The following is a 20,368-nucleotide window of genomic DNA, read 5'->3' as shown; positions in this document are numbered from 1 at the left end:
GACCATGGTCGTTGTGGAACGGGCAGGGGATGTAACTTTCCCCTGGGCAAATGTCTAGGCGCCTTACACTGGGCGCACACCGAGCAGGAGGAGACATAAACCCTCACATCCCTAGCTAACGTTGGCCACCAGTATTTCACGCTAAGGCAGTGCACTGTCCGGCCAATACCTGGATGTCCAGAGGAGGGTGATGTATGAGCCCAATAAATAAGGTGATCACGAACCTCGAGCGGGAACGTACGTCCGCCCCACCGGATACTCGGGGGGAGTAGGAGTCGGTACGCAGTGCCCGCTCGATCTCCGCATCGACCTCCCACACCACCGGAGCCACCAGACAAGACTCCGGCAGTATGGGAGTAGGCTCAATGGACCTCTCCTCTGTGTCATACCGCGGGGACAGGGCGTCTGCCTTACCGTTCTGGGACCCTGGGATGTATGTGATCTTAAAAACAAACCGGGTCAGGAACATGTTCCACCTAGCCTGACGAGGGTTCAATCTCCTAGCTGCCCGGATGTACTCCAGGTTACGGTGATCAGTCAGAATGAGGAAAGGGTGTTGAGCCCCCTCAAGCCAATGCCTCCACACCTTTAGGGCCTGGACTACAGCTAACAGCTCCCTGTCCCCAACGTCATAATTACGCTCCGCCGAGCTGAGCTTCTTAGAGTAGAACGCACAGGGCGGAGCTTAGGTGGCGTGCCGGACCGTTGCGACAGGACTGCCCCAATGCCGGCCTCGGACGCGTCTACCTCTACTTGGAATGGTAAAGAGGGATCCGGATGCGCCAGCACCGGGGCCGAGTGAACAGGTTCTTCAGTTTGACAAATGCCCTGTCCGCCTCAGCTGACCACTGCAAACGAACCGGACCCCCCTTTAGCAGGGACGTAATGGGAGCTGCAACCTGTCCAAAGCCCCGGATAAACCTCCGGTAGTAATTAGCAAAACCAAAGAACTGCTGCACCTCTTTTACAGTGGTTGGAGTTTGCCAATTACGCACGGCCGACACCACGGGTCTACCCTCTATCTCCACACCAGACGCGGACAACCGATAACCCAAAAAGGAGACGGACTCCTGGAAGAACAGGCATTTCTCTGCCTTGACATACAAGTCATGCTCCAACAGTCTTCTCAACACTCGGCGCACCAGGGCTACATGCTCGCTCGTGTAGAAGAGTACACTAGGATGTCGTCGATGTATACTACCACACCCTGCCCATGCATGTCCCGGAAAATCTCGTCAACAAAGGATTGGAAGACTGAAGGAGCATTCATTAACCCGTAAGGCATGACGAGATACTCGTAATGACCCGAGGTGGTGCTAAATGCAGTTTTCCATTCATCCCCCTCCCTAATGCGCACCAGATTGTACGCGCTCCTGAGATCCAACTTTGTGAAGAACCGCGCTCCGCGTAATGATTCTGTCATAGTCGCAATCAGTGGAAGAGGGTAACTGTACTTAACCGTGATCTGATTGAGACTACGGTAATCAATACACGGGGCGCAAACCCCCATCCTTCTTCTTCACAAAGAAGAAACTCGAGGAAACCGGGAAGTGGAGGACCGTATGTATCCCTGTGCCAGGACTCGGCTATGTAAGTCTCCATAGCCGCTGTCTCCTCTTGAGACAGGGGGATACACACGGCTCCGCGGAAGTGCCGCTCCTGTTTGGAGATTTATCGCACAATCCCCTGTCTATGAGGTGGTAGCCGTGTTGCCCTCGTTTTGCTGAACACAAGTGCTAAATCCTCATACTCAGGGGGAATGCGCATTGCGGGCACTTGGTTCGGACTCTCTACCGAGGTCGCCCTAAGGAAACACCTAGACATCTCCCTACACACTGGGCAGACCACTCCATAAGAGCCCTCTGTTGCCACGCAATGGTAGGATCATGGGCGCTTAACCAGGGAAGCCCCAACACCACGGGATACGCAGGAGAGTCAATCAGATAAAACTGAATGATCTCCTCATGACCCCCCTGCGTCGTCATCTTAAGTGGTGCTGTGACTTCTCTGATCAGCCCCGACCCCAACGGCCGGCTGTCTAGGGCGTGAACAGGAAAGGGGGCTTCTACCGGCCGAAGGGGAATTCCTAACCTAATACAAAATGCACGATCAACAAAATTCCCAGCTGCGCCTGAATCTACTAGCGCCTTATGCTGGGAATGAGGTGCCACCTGTGGAAATCTCACAGGTATACTCATGTGACCAACAGAGAGCTCTGGGTAAGTGGGGCGCCTACTCACCTGAAATGACTCCCCAGTGCGTGACCTGTTGTCCCCTCTCCCAGGAGACCCTCCCCAGCACCTGGCCGCGGTGTGTCCTCCACGGCCACAGTTGGTGCAGGGGATGGCCCCCTCGGGTCTCTCTCCTCCTCTCTCTAGCGCCAGCACCCCGAGCTCCATGGGAATCGGCTCGGAGGTGCTGGATGGTGGAATGGACGACCCCCACTCGGGGACGTCCCGCGGGTAGCCAGCAGGGTGTCGAGCCGGATGGAGATGTCCACCAACTGGTCGAAGGCTAGGTTGGTGTCCCTGCAGGCCAGCTCACGACGAACGTCCTCTCGTAGGCTACACCGGTAATGGTCGATGAGGGCCTCGCATTCCACCCCGCATCCGCCGCTAGAGTCCGGAACTCCAGGGCGAACTCCTGTGCGCTCCTCTTCCCTTCGGAGGTGGAACAGACGCTCCCCCGCCGCCTTCCCTCAGGTGGGTGATCGAAGACAGCCCTGAAGCGGCGTGGAGAACTCCGCGTAGGTGATGGTAGCTGCGTCTATTCCCCTCCATTCGGCGTTGGCCCACTCCAATGCCTTGCCGGATAGACAGGAGATGAGGGCGGAGACGCTCTCGTATCCCGAGGGCGCTGGGTGTATGGTAGCCAGGTAGAGTTCCACCTGCAGGAGGAACCCCTGACACCCTGCTGCAGAACCGTCATATGCCCTCGGGAGCGAGAGCCGGACGCCACTGGGTTCCGGTGCTGAGAGAGGAGGACTGGCCGTTGGTGATGGGATGGTGTGAGAAGGCGTGGGCACCTCTCCAGTAACCAACCGGCGCAGAGTGTTGGACACCTCGTTCATGGCGGCCCCAAGTCGCCGGATCATGGTGTCTTGGTCGCTGATCTGATCCTCCAGCGACTTGGGTGCCGCCACTGCTCCTGCTGACTCCATGGTGGTGTGTTGTTCTGTCAAGGGCTGAGGTGTATGGAGTGTGGAAGTCAGGCGCAGGACACCGAAGTTTAGTCCAACAAAGTTTACTGTGAAAACCACTGGGCAAAAATACAGTAAACGGCCTCAACAACAAAACCGAGGCAAGCAATACGCAAACCATGCGTATAACAAATAAACAAGAAAACAAATACAAAACACGCAGCACTACGGACAGGCGGAAAACAACACACAACCTAACCAATACAACACAGGCAACTTATAGAACACGTAATCAGACACAAACGGACACAGGTGTGACAGACAGACAAAAGCAATCACACATAGAAACATTCAACGGTGGCAGCTAGTACTCCGGGGACGACGAACGCCGAAGCCTGCCCGAACCAGGAGGAGGAGCAGCCTCGGCAGAATCCCTGACAAAAATATGAAATAGAACGTTGTCCAGCCTAGATGTAGATTCAGGTGAATACTTTTGGAACGCGGAGCCATTGACGTCCTGGCTGCACCACATGGCTGTGTGCGAGTGGGTTTCTTTTGACAATGAAGCACAGGACTACAGCCTTATCGTTTTGAACCTAGAAGACAGACAGGAGAAGGCAAGAAGGATTCAGCTGAGATTGGCTAAACTAATGTGTAGTTGGTCAGAAAAGTATGGTAAGTTACAGAGTGAGTGTCTTTGATAACTGCCTATTTGGTTAGCTAACTGTGTTTTACATTTAGCTAGTTAGCTAGCTAGCTAATTAACCATAATGCAATTATCATAAACCATTATTATCTCACTAGCTACAGTGGCTAAATATCTGTCAGATGTAAAGTAAGCAAGATAGTGGCATGTCAGAAACAATGATTCATGGCAAGCTAGCTCACGTTAGCTAGATCACGCTAGCTAGCGAGCAAGCTAATGCCTACAGATGTAACTCGGAGGTGCCTACTTTCTGAATTAAGCAATAGAGTTGATACATCAAGACAAAAACACTTAGAGCTTATGATTTAAAAGTTCTCAAATAAATGCAAGTCTCATGTCCAGAGTGAATACATTTTAATGAATGTATATCGTACAGGTGTCTCAACTAAAATATGTATCCCAGACAAGATTAAAGAACGGGAAAAAGGGAATATAAGTCTGTGCTTGCGTATGTAGGAGTTTGAATGAATTTAAGTGGTTACAAACAATACATGTTGACAGAATGGCTCTGAGACAGAGAGACTGTTGCTGTACTCCTAGGTAGGGCCCTTGCTTCCGGAACCACTGAAGGCCTCAGTATTCAGTCAGTAAGATGTGTGTCATCCCTATCAGTGGCCTGATATGAAGATGACAATAAATGCATTATGTACTGTATAACAGAATAATATTACACTGTAGCTCATTACTAGTTAATGACAGACCTTCTCCCTTTTTGTACAGTATATCAATATTTGTTCAATGTAAAAAAGACACTTACTACATATAATCATTCCTTAGTGCATGTGTATGTGTGAAAATATGTTCCTGTGTGCAGGTGTGAGTGTGTGGGTGCACAGACCACCTGTGTCTCTTTAGTCTAGATGGTTGTTCTCTGTAAGGCTGTCTTCTCCCAGGCGGTCTCTTCTCGATGGCATATATTGGTCTTTCTGCATGTGGTATTTTAATGGACACAGAAGCTCTATCTCCACTTATTTGCATCCCATTCTGTGTCGTGATTGGATTAATAATGAGAAGCAGATGTGGGGAACACACAGCCATTTCACTGAGATGTGTGCGTCATCGGTGTGTGTGCGTGAGCGTGTGTGAGCGTGTAGAGAAACGTAAAGCTCCCTCCTTTTTTTGGCTCATTGGAAATGTGCCTGGCAGAATAAAGTGGCTGTTCTATCTAACTGATCTATCTCCCTACTTCTCACACATTGTCTATCACACTCACTCATGCATGCACACACACACTCTGATGGGCCTTGAGTTGGTGTCTTGTAATTCATTGTTGTGTAAACTTTTAAATTATTTATTTATTATTTATTCATTTCTTTAGGTTGAAACTGAAGCGCAAAGTTATGAGCTTGTGTGTGGGTGTGTGTGCGACTGTGTGCGTGTGTACATGCTACCATGTGCATGTATGTGTTAATGAGTATTTGTTTGCATCCATATACATGAGGAGTGTTATTTTTCTCCATTCAAATAAATGCAACTTCCTTAAGAGTCTCATTAAGGCAATGACGACAAGAACAGCAAGAAACGGTAATTGTCCTACCGTAATTACACCTACTGCTCATTTCAACACATCCTGCTGTTGGTGAGTTTGAGCTACAGACTTCTGGGGTTTTGCACTGGATTTGTCAATTTATTCTGCATACGCTGATTCCAACCATTAGCCTGTGCTAATGGTTGTTATCAGCGGGCCGAACTAGAGCAGTGTTTGAGAGACAAGGGTGGATCCCAAAAATTGTTATTCTCACAAAAACGCCTGTTAAGTCTGAGCTACAAACTACAATGACCCATCTATGAAAAGTGGAGACGCTCACGAACACGCATGTGTAATGTTTTGCTCTATGACGCTCACAAGCCACCAATAGTCGTTAGAAGGTAAGGGGCTCTTCTACATAGAAGATCATAGGAAATCCCAGGACATAGTCTATAATATTGTAATAAGCTCACTTACAGTAGTTGATGTCACAAACTCAAAACACCACACAGTTGTCACTGACTAGTTGGATATTCATTTCCCACTGAGCAAACAATTTCTGTACTTACAGCATTTCTTTTGTCAGGATTTTGCATGGCAGACCTTATTTGTTTATTGACATTTGTTAATACAACTCATGAATGCAACTGTCCTAAAAATTGTAAAACACTTGTGAGGCTAAATATGAGGGAAGCGCAAGCAGATGAATGAAAGTAGTGAATTTCAGCTTGTTTTGCTGTGGGAAGTCTGGTTCTAATGCAGTTAATGCCCACACACACAAAACACCTTGCAATGAACTATGTAGCTGAGCTAAAGAGTGTTGTGTAAGCAGCCATTGAATCTATTCTAATTAAGTGGGGTTGAAGAGCAATCTAGGAGACTGAATGCCCAGATTTCCTTCCCTCCTCTGTTTTCATCTTCTGTCATTCTGCACTGAACATCTTGAAGAAGAATGGGGATGACATTGAAGGTACACTGCCGTTCAAACGTTTGGAGTCACTTAGAAATGTCCTTGTTTTCCATGAAAACATACATGAAATTAGTTTGAATAGGAAATATAGCAAAATGAATAGGAAATGTAGTCATTGACAAGGTTAGAAATAATTATTTTTAATTGAAATAATAATTGTGTCCTTCAAACTTTGCTTTCGTCAAAGAATCCTCCATTTGCAGCAATTACAGCCTTGCAGACCTTTGGCATTCTAGTTGTCAATTTGTTGAGGTAATCTGAAGAGATTTCACCCCATGCTTCCTGCAGCACCTCCCACAAGTTGGATTGGCTTGATGGGCACTTCTTACGTACCATACGGTCAAGCTGCTCCCACAACAGCTCAATAGAGTTGAGATCCGGTGACGGTGCTGGCCACTCCATTATAGACAGAATACCAGCTGACTGCTTCTTCCCTAAATAGTTCTTACATAGTTTGGAGCTGTGCTTTGGGTCATTGTCTTGTTGTAGGAGGAAATTGGCTCCAATCAATCACCGTCCATGGGGTATGGCATGGCGTTGCAAAATGGAGTGATAGCCTTCCTTCTTCAAGATCCCTTTTACCCTGTACAAATCTCCCACTTTACCACCACCAAAGCACCCCCATACCATCACATTGCCTCCACCATGCTTGACAGATGGCATCAAGCACTCCTCCAGCATCTTTTCATTTCTCACAAATGTTCTTCTTTGTGATCCGATCACGTCAAATTTCGATTCATCTGTCCATAACACTTTTTTCCAATCTTCCTCTGTCCATTGTCTGTGTTCTTTTGCCCTTTTCTTTTTATTGGCCAGTCTGAGATATGTCTTTTTCTTTGCAACTCTGCCTAGAAGGTCAGCATCCCGGAGTCGCCTCTTCACTGTTGACGTTGAGACTGGTGTTTTGCGGGTACTATTTAATTTAGCTGCCAGTTGAGGACCTGTGAGGTGTCTGTTTCTCAAACTAGACACTCTAATGTATATGTCCTCTTGCTCAGTTGTGCACCGGGGCCTCCCACTCCTCTTTCTTCTTTATAGTTCATTTTACTGGTTGTATGGCATTTGTTTCATTGCTTAGGTTAATGTTAACACTTCCTCTCGATACTCAGCAGTAATCCAGTGTTTCAGCTTTGGCCATGTGGATTATATTACTGCGTTATGAAGCTGTCAAGGCTAGCCCATCTTCTCCATTTGTGGACTCAGGGCCTCCCGAGAATCACTGGAATTAGACTGTCAGAGAGGCTGCCCACCACTGTGTTCCGTTCCCCTCGCTCCCCCGGCGATCTGCGCCCCAGCAATGCCTCCCGGCAAACATAACAACAGGAAGCTGGGAATCATGCGTTCCTATTGGCTGAAAGATGACCTCGAAGAGACGACCAAGAGCAGGTAGTAGGCCGGGTTAGGGGTCGTCTTACTCCATAGGCTGCATAACTTCCCTTCAAATAGAGTTTGGAGGAATGAGTACACTCACCCAGGCACTCAGGGAGCCCAAACATTGGTCTTTGTTTTCCCTCTCTGGTTCCCATTTATTGGGCCTGTCTATTGGCGTGACTGGGATGACAGCTGCGGGATCTCATTCTGCAAACCACTTAGTTTCGTTATCTCATTTCCAGATCACCGAAGGGTTGCGACGTTCCCGTTTTCAATCCTTTTTGACTGTTTTTATTGCGCTAAAGTTGCGTTTTTAAAGATGTAAAGATTTCTTTAAGATTCCCACTAGCAGAGTGAAAACCCCCTCTGTGTCCTTTAAAAACCCAGTGCAGGCAAAAACATGATTTTCCTGTGTTTTATATATATATTTCCACACCATGAGGTTGGAATAATACTGTGAAATTGTGAAAATGTTGATAATGTCATTTGTGTGTAAGAGCTGTTTGGTACGATGGAGTTTTGCCCTTCCATAGTGACATCACCATGCGGTAAATCAGTTAATAGACCAATAAGAACGAGAGTTCCGAATCTCTCTGCCAATAACAGCACATTTTCAGTTTTCCCCTCCCCACTCAGACCACTCCCAGGCAGTCCTAGCTAAATTCTTGCTTGAGAAATTGCAGTTTGCTAAGAAGCTATTTTTGTTTCTTTTAGACCATTTTAATTGAAAACAATCACAGTAAGGTACTTAATTGTTACCCAGAAATGATTTGATATGTGGTGCAGCGGTTTAAGGCACTGCAGTGCTTGAGGCGTCACTACAGATCCGGGTTCGATCCTGGGCTGTGTCACAGCCGGCCGCGACTGGGAAACCCATGAGGCGACGCATAATTGGCCCAGTGTCGTCCGGGTTAGTGGAGGGTTTGGCCGGCTGGGATGTCCTTGTCACATCGCACTCTAGCGACTCCTGTGGCGGGCCGGGCGCATGCAAGCTGACAAGGTCACCAGTTGTATGGTGTTTCCTCTGACACATTGGTGCGACTGGCTTCCGGGTTAAGAGAGCAGTGTGTCAAGAAGCAGTGCAGCTTGGCAAGGTCATGTTTCCGAGGATGCATGGCTCTCGACCTTCGCCTCTCCCAAGTCCGTACGGGAGTTGCAGCGATGTGACGGGACTATAACTACCAATCGGATATCACAACATGGGGAGAAAAAGTTGTAAAAAAAAATGGATTTGATATTGAGATAAAAACGGACCTTTAACTTCCCCTCAGCTCTTAAACATGAACTTGTGGAGGGACCAAGGCCCTTAACCAAGCAGAAAGACATTCCTTCAACATATATTTCACCCGGGGAGAGGGCGAGAACGCCAAGCTGTCAGTAAGACACACAGAGAGGTCATGTGAAGCCTAAGGAGTTTGCAGCCCCCATAATAAAAAGACTGACCTGACCCTATCCTGTCCCAGCTGAGAGATGAGGAGGCCGGCATTGGGAAAACACCCACACACACTGAGGGAAGTCACACATTTGAGTCATTTAGTAGACACTCTTATCCAGAGTAACTTACAGTGGTGAGTGCATACATTTTTGTACTGGTCCCCCGTGGGAATCGAACCCACAACCTTGGCGTTGCAAGCGCCATGCTCTACCAATGGACCCACACGGGACCAACATGGGACCAACATGTACCAACATGATATCATTGATATTTTGAGAACAGATTCTAATTTACAGCAACGACCTGGGGAATAGTTACAGGGGAGAGGAGGGGGGAGGAATGAGCCAATTGGAGGCAGTGACGCTCAGTCTGTGACGCTTGTGCAAAAATATATGCATCACTAGACATTATGCATAAGTCAATACATTGCATTCAAGTCTAAAGCTGCAACCGGCAAATTGGTGATTCATTGGTGTCAGACAGACAGGCAGACAGACAGAGAAAGACCGGGTGGCTGGCTGGAAGGCAGGCAGGCACCCTAACACTGCGTGGCTAAAGATCTCTATTTTAATGTCATCCAGGGCCATAGCCAGGATCTGAGTTTTAGTGAGGGGGGACAATTCTACCCATTTTGCCATGAGGTGGGGAGAAATGTTAGTTGTTTTAAAGCTAATTTCCTGCAATACTACATATTTTGCCATGACTTGTGCCAGGTTAATATGATATCTGAGTGAGAGTGACTCACCAAATTAATGAGGGCCCCCTGGAGTGTGCCCTGCGTGCCCGGTCGGTAATTCGGCCATGATTACTACTAGCTATAATTGGTTTACTTACATGGGCTAATTAGGTGAGTGACATATAACAAGAGGAAAACTGATGAAACTAAGTTTCGAAATCGCACCTTGTGTATTCTACTATTATGATTTTTTTTGTATTTTTTTTTTGTTGGTCTCCTCATATGTAACTATGGCCCTGAAGTCATCCAACAAATGTAAACGCCTGGAGTTTGCTAAACGACATTGGCACTTGGATTGGAACCAGTGCTATGGTCAGATTATATAAAAATAGAGCTCTTTGGCCACCTACTGTAAAATATGGTGGTGGATCTTTGATGTAATGGGGTTATTTTGCTTCCACTGGTCCTGGGGCTCTTGTTAAGGTCAACAGCATCATAATCTTTTCCCAGTACCAGGACGTTTTACCTCAAAACCTGGTCGCCTCTGCCAGGAAGCTGAAACTTGGCCGCAAGTGGATCTTCCAGCAAGACAATAACCCCAAGCACACATCAAAATCCACAAAGAAATTGTGAAATCGAACCCCATTGAAAACCTGTGGTTTGAATTGAAGAGGGCGGTCCATAAGCAATGACAAAGGATATCAAGGTTCTGGAAATATTCTGTATGGAGGAATGGTCTAAGATCCCTCCAAATGTGTTCTCCAATCTCATAAAACATTTAAGAAAATGTCTCAGTGTCGTTATCCTCGAAAGGGGAGGGTGCTGGAGTATTGAAAACACAGGTGCCAATCATTTTGGCACGTATCTTGTAGAGAAAAAATAGTATTACTTGTTAAAATTATCTTTCTATGAGCAATTGTGTTAATATAAAATATTATAATTATCCCAATTTGTTTAGCATACGATATAGCTCAGTATTAATTATTTATTTTATAGTCTGTTTTGCACATCTTTATCAAGGGTGACAATCATTTGGAAGGTGACTGTACACACGTTATGCATACTCTCACACACTTCCTTAATTCTACACTTTCTCTCTCTCCCTCTGCATAGCAAACACCGTTCACACGTCTGGACTCCCAGCACGCGGCTCACAGGGACAGGAAATATGCATCCATGGGTCCTGTCTGGTATGTGATCATAAAGAGACAGTGAGTGTGTATGTGTGTGTGTGCGTGTGTGTGTGCACACAAATGTGTGTGTCTTTATTGACAGAGAGAAAGAGAGCGACTGGAACCCAGGGTGTGGGTTAAGAAAACACTCCTCATTACCCGTGAGGTGCCGAGTGCCTTCATATCATCTAGCTCTGGTTTGTTTGTGGAGGAGAGAGACATGACCTCATAGACGCCATGCTATAGAACAGGGGTTCCCAAACTATTTCACTCAGGCCCCCCTTCCAGCATTGGGGAACATACCTGTCTATTTCTATGGGTACCAGCACTGTTCATGACATAAACTGTTCACACCCCTCTTGTTGGTGGAGAGAAAATGTTGCAGGTTTAAAGCTTATTTCCTGCAATTCTACACATTTTGTCATGGGGTACAGAGAAAATGTTGCAGGTTTAAAGCTAATTTTCTTGCAATTCTATACATTTTGACATGTCTAGTGTGTATTCTTTGATATTTGGGTGTCTCAAACATTACAAGAAAATATATGGGCTAAAAAACCTAGCTAAATATTGTTAGCTGACATGGGCTAGTTGATGTGGACATTTATGACAAGTTATAAATAGCTCTCTAAGGTATACAGTGACTGACATGACAAGAGGAAAACTGATTCTGCACTACCCAATTTAAAAATTGCACCTTGTGCATTCTACTATTATAACTTTCAAGAGTAAGTTGAAAGCCGGACTGAGTTTCTTAAAAAATATATATATAATAATAATAATAATAATAATATATACAGTACCAGTCAAAGGTTTGGACACACCTACTCATTCAATGGTTTTTCTTTATTTTTACTATTTTCTACATTGTAGAATACGGTAATAGTGAAGACATCAAAACTATGAAATAACACATATTGAATCATGTAGCAACCAAAAAAGTGTTAAACAAATCAAAAAATATTTTATAATTGAGATTCTTCAAATAGCCACCCTTTGCCTTGATGACAGCTTTGCACACTCTTGGCATTCTCTCAACCAGCTTCATGAGGATTGCTTTTCCATCCTGAGGCCCATTGTCGTGCCATTCATCCGCCGCCATCACCTCATTTTTCAGCATGATAATGCACGGCCCCATGTCGCAAGGATCTGTATACAATTCCTGGAAGCTGAAAATGTCCCAGTTCTTCCATGACCTGCATACTCACCAAACATGTCACCCATTGAGCATGTTTGGGGTGCTCTGGATAGATGTGTACGACAGCATGGTCCAGTTCCCTCCAATATCCAGCAACTTCGCATAGCCATTGAAGAGGAGTGGGACAACATTCCACAGGCGACAATCAGCATCCTGATCAACTCTATAAGAAGGAGATGTGTCATGTTGCATGAGGCAAATGGTGGTCAGACCACATACTGACTGGTTTTCTGATCCACGGCCCAACCTTTTTTTTTACCAAAGGTCTGTGGACACCTGCTCATGGGCATTAATATGGAGTTGGTTCCACCATTTGCTGCTATAACAGCCTCCACTCTTCTGGGAAGGCTTTCCACTAGATGTTGGAACATTGCTGCGGGGACTTGCTTCCATTCAGCCACAAGAGCATTAGTGAGGTCGGGCACTGATGTTTGGCGATTAGGCCTGGCTCGTAGTCGGCGTTCCAATTCATGCCAAAGGTGTTTGATGGGGTTGAGGTCAGGGCTCTGTGCAGGCTAGTCAAGTTCTTTCACACTGATCTCGACAAACCATTTCTGTATGGACCTCGCTTTGTGCACAGGGGAATTGTCATTGTCATGCTGAAAAAGGAAAGGGCCTTCCCTAAACTGTTGCTACAAAGTTGGAAGCACAGAATCGTCTAGAATGTCATTGTATGCTGTTGTGTTAAAATGTCCCTTCACTTGAACTAAGGGGCCTGAACCATGAAAAACAGCCCAAGACCATTATTCCTCCTCCACCAAACTTTACAGTTGGCACTATGCGTTGGAGCAGGTAGCGTTCTCCTGGCATCCGCCAAACCCAGATTCATCCGTCAGACGGCCAGATGGTGAAGCGTGTTTCATCACTTCAGTGCTCCAGAGTTCAATGGCATGCGAGCTCTACACCACTCCAGCCAACGCTTGGCATTGCACATGGTGATATTAGGCTTGTGTGCGGCTGCTCGGCCAAGGAAATCCATTTCATGACACTCGCGACGAACAGTTCTTGTGCTGACGTTGCTTCCAGAGGCAGTTTGGAACTCGGTAGTGAGTGTTGCAACTGAGGACAGAATATTTTTACGTGCTACGCACTTCAGCACTCGGCGGCCCCGTTCTGTGAGCTTGTGTAGCCTACCACTTCGCTGCTGAGCCGTTGTTGCTCCTAGACGTTTCCACTTCACAATAACAGCACTTACAGTTTACCGGGGCAGCACTAGCAGGGCAGAAATTTGACGAACTGACTTGTTGGAAAGGTGGCATTCTATGACGGTGCCACGTTGAAAGTCACTGAGCTCTTCAGTAAGGCCATTCTACTGCCAATGTTTGTCTATGGAGATTGCATGGCTGTGTGCTCGATTTTATACACCTGTCAGCAGCGGGTGTGGCTGAAATAGCCGAATCCACTACTTTGTATGTACAGTGGGGAGAACAAGTATTTGATACACTGCCGATTTTGCAGGTTTTCCTACTTACAAAGCATGTAGAGGTCTGTAATTTTTATCATAGGTACACTTCAACTGCGAGAGACGGAATCTAAAACAAAAATCCAGAAAATCACATTGTATGATTTTTAAGTAATTAATTTAGGCAATAGGCAAGCAGCTTGGTGAGAAGGCAACAACTGTTGGCGCAATTATTAGAAAATGGAATGAAGTTCAAGATGACGGTCAATCACCCTCGGTCTGGGGCTCCATGCAAGATCTCATCTCGTGGGACATCAATGATCATGAGGAAGGTGAGGGATCAGCCCAGAACTACACGGCAGGACCTGGTCAATGACCTGAAGACAGCTGGGACCACAGTCTCAAAGAAAACCATTAGTAACACACTACGCCGTCATGGATTAAAATCCTGCAGCGCACGCAATGTCCCCCTGCTCAAGCCAGCGCATGTCCAGGCCCATCTGAAGTTTGCCAATGGGAGAAGGTCATGTGGTCTGATGAGACAAAAATATAGCTTTTTGGTCTAAACTCCACTCGCCGTGTTTGGAGGAAGAAGAAGGATGAGTACAACCCCAAGAACACCATCCCAACCGTGAAGCATGGAGGTGGAAACATCATTCTTTGGGGATGCTTTTCTGCAAAGGGGACAGGACGACTGCACCGTATTGAGGGGAGGATGGATGGGGCCATGTATCGCGAGATCTTGGCCAACAACCTCCTTCCCTCAGTAAGAGCATTGAAGATGGGTCGTGGCTGGGTCTTCCAGCATGACAACGACCCGAAACACACAGCCAGGGCAACTAAGGAGTGTCTCCGTAAGAAGCATCTCAAGGTCCTGGAGTGGCCTAGCCAGTCTCCAGACCTGAACACAATAGAAAATCTTTGGAGGGAGCTGAAAGTCCGTATTGCCCAGCGACAGCCCCGAAACCTGAAGGATCTGGAGAAGGTCTGTATGGAGGAGTGGGCCAAAATGCCTGCTGCAGTGTGTGAAAACCTGGTCAAGACCTACAGGAAACGTATGATCTCTGTAATTGCAAACAAAGGTTTCTGTACCAAATATTAAGTTCTGCTTTTCTGATGTATCAAATACTTATGTCATGCAATAAAATGCTAATTAAATACTTAAAAATCATACAATGTGATTTTCTGGATTTTTGTTTTATATTCCGTCTCTCACAGTTGAAGTGCACCTATGATAAAAAATTACAGACCTCTACATGCTTTGTAAGTAGGAAAACCTGCAAAATTGGCAGTGTATCAAATACCTTCTCACCAAGCTGCTTGCCTATTGTCCTGTAGCCCATCCCAGCCTTGTGCAGGTCTACAATTGTATCCCTGATAACAAATGGAAGATGCTGAGACAACTGGTAACATGGGCTATAATGTCACGCAAAGAGAATATGTGATGTATGCATATCATACAAGAGAAACAGAAAGGGAGGAAGTACAGACTTATTACCTGAGTAGGCATCTGTGTCTTCCTTGGTGTGAGTCTTAATTCCCTTAACAGCTGTTGCCTCTATGAGCCGATAAGAGATGCCAACACTCTCTAATGTCATCTCATATCCCCTGCATGAGGGAGCGATAGTGTGTGTGTGTGTGTCATAATATCATTTTATATCCCCTGCATGAGACCACTGAGGTCAGTCGAATTTGGATTGCGCCAAATTAACCAGTCTGATTTAACAGTGAGCAGGTGCTGCCATTGTAATTAGTCAGCAGGTCAGACACATCCAGTGTGGTGGATATGAGGCTCTATCCTCACACAGTCACACTCCCACAGCACCCCTGAGGAGAGGGAGGGCGGGTGTGTGTGTATCTGTGGGGGCGGGACCCTAGAGGCATTTGCCATAGGCTACGGATAATTTGATACGGAGTAGGAAGCCTGTCCACTAGCCTTGCATAATAACTACCTGTGCCAGGAAGATCGTTCTAGTTGAAGTCAAAGTTAGACGTCCATCCAGGTCCCAAGAATGTCTAGAATTGCCTTCAAACCTGCCACTAGGGGCAACGGTGAGTGCTATTACCTCCAAGTAGGCTGCCGGCCTGCTAGGGCGTTGTGGACAGGGATGGTGGATGGGCGTAAAAGCCATGCTCCGGCACTGAGGGTTGCGTGTTCAATCCCATTGCTAGGCAATACATTTTTGTTTTTCTGTTTTCCCAAATTTTTACCTGTAGCCTTTTACACTCGTACCTATAGATGGGTTGAAAATGGCAGATTTGGGCACTGATAAACGCCAAAATTGGAACACTGTGGCTGTACAGTAATGATGTCAGAGCTCAGGCTCTGCGCTTCACAGCTCTATATTTGGGTTTTGTCTGATAGCTGTTCAGAACTTGAGCACCGTACGATACAAGAAGTTGCCCTCATCCCTCCCGCTAATTGGGCAACTTTGGAAAATTCTTTGTTGTCTGAGTGAGGAAAATGCTATAAATTAAGAGAATACAGAATACGCACCTGAATGCATGTATGACTCCTTTCTATGCACACCAAAATTACGATCTGTTTCTCTGAATTGCCCTGTGAAAGCATAACACTGTAAGATTATATTTTATACCTTAGCTAGTCATGTTGGCAATAGAACAAGCTTTCAAATGCTGTAGCGGTGCGTAGGTAAAATCACTGGGGATTACAAACTATGTGTTGTGATAATTGCATTTTTCATTTATATGCCTTGCGACCGTAATATATAGGCCTAAAGGCCGAGACAATAAGAAGACAGTGGCAGAATAAATTAAACAACTATTGATTTAAAACCACCACAGAGAGTTTCTGCAAGTCGCAAAGAAAACAGGAGCTGCCTCCACTATTCCAGCACCATTTCAACTTCAACATCATCAAATCACCTCTTCTTAGTCTAATACAGTGACAACTAAAAGATACTTGCTCACTAGCCTAACTTCCGTTCATGGGCAACGTTAGCTAGTTAACATTAGCCTTCTACATCCAACTACATATTGAACTTCCATCCTCTCAGGCCAGGGGCACAACAATGCATGAATTATTGGTTGGATCAGAATCGCCTTTATAATCATTGGCCAGTACGGAGAATGAAGTAAAACCACAAGTCCAAATCCCTATCTCCATCCATGGCTAATTTAGGAAAGGGACAATTTTTGCTAGCTAGCTAGCCACCAGGGGACAACAACACAATGAGATGCAACAATTCAAGTTGTTTCTGTTAATGACGTATGCTCTCAAAGTGATTTGATAGGAGAGACGCAAAATCCAAGCTGGCTTCCCATTACACTTTTTTTTCTCCGACAGGACCATTCACAGTTGAGCTCGCTCAGTTTAGCTCAACGCTGATTGGCTAATTTTGTATACTTTTTTTGTCAAGGGAGGCCAAATGCTCACTGGCTTCCCTTGCATTCAATGCTATGGGTGGCAACAATGTCATACTCGTTTGGACCAGACAGCATCAGATAGATGGCCTACACGTAGAGAGACAGAGGGGCGCTGTTTGCTTGCTCTAGTTCCTCAACGGCACAGCTAGGAGAGCTCAAAAAAGCACCTTATAGTTGAAGGCTCTTCTTTGAGTGATGAAAGTGCATTGATATTACATAGGAACTGTGCACACCTTGGAGAGATGTGTAGCCACTTGCAGACACCACTTAGTCCTCTCAGTCAAACCCTTGTCATATTTGTGTCTTATGTTGCACCTACCCCACATTTTCCATGTTACTGATTGTATCATGAGTATTTTCAGATTTCGTTATCAACAAATGTGGCGAAAAATACGGTAAATGTAAAATGATTCAGTCTTGTGTCAGGTGAACTGTTGTGTCCTCAGATTTGGTCTAATAATTTCCCCATCATCTTCAAACTGTAACCTTTCAATTGCTATCATGCTTATGCATATGCTTTTCATATTTCTTCTGTAAGAAACATTTCAATGTAGCTCTATCCATATAGGCCAATTCCCACAAGTGTAAAAGGTTAACTTAACCAATCTGAATTCATTCCTAAACTTAACCCTATCCCGGGGAACTCCACTCAAAAACGATATTTTGGAATTTTTTCATTAGTCCACTGTTGATACAGTCCCAAAATGTTTTGCATGTCAGCAGTCAAGTTTTAAAGATATTGGACTTGATTCATTTTGCAATCTCATTATGATGTGGCCGGTGACACTTTGTTTCTTGAAAGTCCAATATCTTTAAAACTTGACTGCTGACATGCAAAACATTTTGGGACTGTATCAACAGTGGACTAATTAAAAAAATACCAAAATATCGTTTTTGAGTGGAATTCCCCTTTAACCCTTAACTTAACAGATGGGAAACAGACCAACACAGAGTTAGGTAACAGTGTCTCAACTTAATTGTCAAAAACCGACATTTACTTGACTTCACCCATAGATGTTTGGAAAAACATAGACAAACGTCACATTTCGAAATCAAACTGTGATACCTTGTTGTCCTGTGCATGCTCTTGTCTCCTGGGCTCTCTTTTCAAACAGAGAGCTGACATTTTCCACTGGAACAGAAAATCTTCCTCCCAGGCACTCATGATTCATAGCATCACGATGACAGTGAGGTTAAACATTGACGTTTAGCGGTAAACAGCTCCAGGTGCCCTTGAGGAGGGTGAGAATGCATGCACACACACACTTTCTGTACTCTCTCTTTCTATCTTTCTCTATCTCAGTCTCTTTCACACACACACACACAGGCACGCACACAGACACATCTTACAGTAAGCCGTCACCCACACTATCTAATGTAGTTAACGCTCAATATCAAATTCCAACTCTAGCACCTTCAAAGTATTTTCCTAATGGAATGGAACTGTTGTGCTGCAGCCCTGCACTGATGGCAAATATAAGTTCATCCCATGCTCCTCGCAGAATATTAAAGTACTAAGATTTACTGCCTTCCCTTCCGCCCAGTGGCATACGGTAAAGAGATTGCTCATCATCACTCTATTCCCTCTCGCTACCGACCCGGCGCCAGGATAAAGTGACTAAGGGGGCAGTTGAAATCAGTGAGGGGGCACAATTTCATGGGGTTCTTGCATTGGAATTATATTGAATTCTGCTTATATCACGCTATACCACAATAAACATAAAGACCATTGAGTGCTTTTGAAGTGACAGGTTGGCGCAAAATCTGTAACCCATCTCCGCTGCACTGTATCAGCACAATGGACAGCGCCCTACACAGTAAAGCAATGCCTATTCGGCAATGGGTATAGGCTACAAGATAGATCAGGTAATTGACCTATTACAAACAGCCTATGTGAATGCAGCAGAATACAACTTGTTTTTCGTTCCACAGTGCAGTGCATTTCAAATGCTCCTTGCTTGATGGGTGATACAGTGTCTACTGAATCCTTTGGTTTTATCAATAGCATGCTTCCAGTTAGAATACCCGCCTTGGGTGAAGGTCTTGTCTGTGTTATTCCAGCCACTCTCTTCCTATGAACCAGTTGCTATTAAATGAACCTTTTTGGACAGAAAACCTGTGGCTGTAGGATTCCAGGCTAACCTGGGCTGGCTCCTCTGTTCCAAGATCGTCAGGAACAGTCGGGGGTGGAGGGGACTGTGTAGCCATTATCCTGGTGGCACTTGTGGAAGGGGGGATGGGCTCTTCACGCAGCACTAGCAGAGGTCGGCAGCATCAACGCTGCTGGGTTTGGAGGCGGCCTCGGAGGTTTCATTCCTGATATCCATCGTGGCAGTGGCAAATTAGGTGTTTAGAGCTAAATAGGCTAACAACACTAACGCCTTTTACAGCTAGCTAAGAAGCTAACTAAACTGTAGTGGTGGGGCGTGAGACAGAGTTAAGTGAAGCAGCTTCAACTGTAAGCCTGATCCCATCCTTATCAATCAAAATCAAATATTACAGGCAGAGGCATATCTCATTATTAACGTAGCCTACAACAGATGAGCAGTGTTTCCCCCCGCTTTTTATGGAAACCCAAAGGAGTTATACCTAACCGCCCAGTTGCTTTCCCCCCTACACACAAAGACACACTCCGCGGCACGCTCTGTCCATGGTGCTGATACATCGCAGCGGAGATACAGATTTCACGCCAACCTGTCACTCAATCATTTTAACTTTTTTGCTATTTTTAAATAGGAACATAAAACTAAAGCTGAGGTGGCACAAGTTTCAACTGAGAGGGCTAAGCCCCCTTTTGCCCCCTCGTGGAACCGGGCCTGTTCTCTCTCTCTCCCTCGCTCTCTCTCTCTTTCCCCAGTCTGTCCTCAACCTTAATGTCACTTTGATTGCCCAGGCCCTCAAAATAATTGAGGAAGAGAGACATTGCGAAGGAGGAGGGGATCGAGTAGACAGGTAGTCTGGGTTGAAGAGGCCACAGAGGCCACTTTGTTTGGAGGGATGGAGGGGTTGATTTCTGGTAGTCATCAGCCCAATTCAGTCATACAAGTCATGAACTGGAGGTACTTCATGATATTGACTTTCAAAGCTGTATGTTTGAAGAGCCTGTAACACTAGGGTAGGTTATCGCATTTCCACAGATGACTGTATCTAACCAGGACAACTAGCTTACTCACCATGGGTCTCCATTGGACTTGAAGTACAAGGAACTTGGTGTTGCGAAGGTTATGGGCCAATATACAGTCATACTTCTCTGTGGTTTCTGAGCAACTGAGCTATCACCCTCTGTCTTACTGTAATAACCTGAGAGTACATTTAAGAGGGGTTTAGATTTAGAGACCAAGAAAGAGAAACAACACATCTGGAAGCTGCAGAAGGAAGGCCAGTAAAAAAGATATAACCAGACCCATACATCAGTATGAATGATAACCTACAGATGGCATTCCACTG

This window comes from Coregonus clupeaformis, unplaced genomic scaffold (assembly GCF_020615455.1).
Source record: "Coregonus clupeaformis isolate EN_2021a unplaced genomic scaffold, ASM2061545v1 scaf0687, whole genome shotgun sequence".
Taxonomy (NCBI): Eukaryota; Metazoa; Chordata; class Actinopteri; order Salmoniformes; family Salmonidae; genus Coregonus; species Coregonus clupeaformis.
Note: the sequence above shows the minus strand (reverse complement) of the source record.